Source organism: Sapajus apella, unplaced genomic scaffold (genome assembly GCF_009761245.1).
Source record: "Sapajus apella isolate SASKATOON/1434 unplaced genomic scaffold, GSC_monkey_1.0 scaffold58, whole genome shotgun sequence".
In the NCBI taxonomy this organism is placed as follows: domain Eukaryota; kingdom Metazoa; phylum Chordata; class Mammalia; order Primates; family Cebidae; genus Sapajus; species Sapajus apella.
The window spans coordinates 4,597,188-4,599,850 of NW_022436998.1; the positions used below are offsets into that span (position 1 = coordinate 4,597,188).

A 2,663-nucleotide genomic window follows, 5' to 3' on the forward strand; every position below is an offset into this window, starting at 1 on the left:
TTTTTGTGACAAAGCAAAACTAAACTTACATATCAGTACATTCTGTATTGTCTTTCCAAACATAGCCAGTGGATTTAATAGGATTTGCTTTTCTGGGAAATGGTATCTTCCCATGACTTGTTTACATTCTAGCACAAGTAGGCTGCATATCCATCATGGCTAGTGGGATTTATTCAAATAACCTACCATTCCTTCTAGACCAGAGGTTACAAATTGGCCACCGAAGGGCCAAATGCAGCCACATATGTTTTATTCGGCCAGCATGCTGTTTAGAAAACATTTGAATTAGTTGCCCACATTTAAGGACAATGGATGATTTTACATGAATACCTAGATTTCTGGCTTCTCTTGAAAAATCACAAGATCAGGAAACATTGCATTTCCACAGGACAACAGTTGGCTGGAGCTTGTGGGTATCTGCCCCGTTTATAAACCATGCACTTCCTTATATTTCCTTTTTTTTTAAGCTTTTAAAAAATAGAGATGTGGTCTCACTATATTGTTCAGGCTGATATCAAACTCTTGAGCTCAAGTGATCCTCTCATCTCAGCCTCCCAAGGTATTAGGATTACAGTTATGAGCCGCTGCCACCCAGCCTCCTTCATGTTTTGTTTTGTGGGTTTTTTATTTTTTTTATTTTTTGAGACCAAGTCTCACTCTGTTGCCAGGCTGGAGTACACTAGGATTACCTTGGCTCATTGCAATCTCCGTCTCCCAGGTTCAAGCGATTCTTCTACCTCAGCCTCTTGAATAACTGTGATTACAGGGGCCCACCACCACGCCTGACTAATTTTTGTATTTTTAGTAGAAATAGGTTTTTGCCATGTTGTCCAGGCTGGTCTCAAACTCCTGACCTCAGGTGATTCGACTGCCTCGGCCACCCAAAGTGCTGGGATTACAGGTGTGAGCCATCATGCCCAGCCTGTTTTATGGGGGTCTTTTGTTGTTTTTTGAGACAGGGTCTCACTCTGTCACCCAGGCTGGAGTGCAGTGGTGTGAACACAGCTCACTGCCGCCTTGACCTCCCAGGCTCTATTGATCCTCCCATTTCCACCTCCCAAGCATCTGGGACCACAGACATGTGCCACCACACCTGGTTAGTTTTTGTATTTTTTGTAGAGACAGGGTTTCACCATGTTGCTCAAGCTAGTCTCAAAATACTGGGCCCAAATCATCCTCCTGTGTTGGCCTCCCAAATTTCTGGGATCACTTCCGTGTTCTTAAACCAAGCCTGCTTTATTTATGTGTTACTGGCTGCTGGCTCCTGGAGGTGTTTGCCATTGGGAACCTCTAAGCCTTTGTTTGCAGAATTTTCCTCCATCTCTCCCTTCAATTACAAGAAGAAAGAAAAATCCTCCTAGGTGTCACATCTCTTTCCAACTCAGGTCTTTTCCACTTCTCTACCCCAGGCTTCTGCCCTTCCTTCTTTGAAAAGCTCTTTCCCTGCATACCATAGAGTATTTATTTGCATTTTGCACCATGTACTCACACTTCCCTTTCAGCATTTTCCTTAGCAATGCAGCCTATACCTTCCAAAATAATTTGGGATGAGAAAAGTCTGCTCCACTGGGGCATAAATTTTAAAAACACAGTTAAACAGACTCTAACAAAGCTTGGAGAAAGATGAATAAAAGCATATTTTCTAAGCTCCCTTTCAAAAACATTTTCAAAAAAATGTTTACTAGGTTGGAATATATTGACCCAGGATTGGTTTGCTCCTCTTCATCCCAATTGCCTCTCTCTTAGTTCAAGTTCTGGTCAGCTTCCACTCAAACTATGCCTCAGCCTCATAATGAATCTCCATGTTGCCAGTCTCTATTCTTCAGTTCTATTTCTGACATAATTTTTTAAAGCATGAACGTGAATCTTATCTCATCAACCCCCATCTCTCTTGACAACATTTGGTGATTCTCTGTTACCTGGAGGAGATGCCTCATGCCAAAAAGACTCACAAACTCTTTTACAATTGGGCCCTAGGACCTTATTTTTAGACCAGTTTGTAAACCTTGTGGCCCAGCTACATCAGACTCTTCTCTAATCCCTGAGACCACCAAGAACACAATGTCCACGTGCTACTGCAAATGGTGCAAATGGTGCTCCCTTTAATTGAAATACTGTATTTCTGCTCTTTTATCTTGCATGCCCTTATTTTTCCTTCAACATCTAAGCAATGTCATGTCCTCTGTGGAATCTTCCGTATTCTCCTACTTGGTGCCTCCCTCATCTGTGTTTCTTTTCTTTCTTTTTTTTTTTTTTTTTTATGATTCAGTCTCCGTAGAGACTGTCAAAACTTGCCAATGCCAACTATATTTCAAGTCATCATGGCGGGGTATTGGGAAAAGTTTTCAATGAGGAATAATCACGCCTCGGATAAACCTCATTGGCTACAATACTGCCACTGTGCAAAGCTCTTCATCTGTATTTCTGTAATACTTCTCATAATTACTTAAGATGTTTTTCTCCCTCATTAGACTGTATGCTCTTGGAGGGTATGAAGCTTATTTATAAGGATCAGTCGCAATGTCTAATATATAATGAGTGTTCACTAAATGTTTAGGGAATGAAAGAAGAAGCAATTAACACCTTAACTCAGGGGTCCCCAACCCCCAGGCCACAGACAAGTACTGGCTTGTGACCTGTTAGGAACTGAGCCACACAGCAGG

The 2,663-nt window shown here is 41.8% G+C and overlaps 1 non-coding gene across 1 annotated transcript; it reads right to left on the bottom strand.

Moving 5' to 3' along the window:
- Nucleotides 1-2,269: 2,269 nt before the first annotated feature.
- LOC116528474 lies at nt 2,270-2,410 on the bottom strand. The gene has a single exon (XR_004259049.1). It is a non-coding gene; the product is annotated as a U4 spliceosomal RNA (small nuclear RNA).
- Between the last annotated feature and the right edge of the window lie 253 nt (nt 2,411-2,663).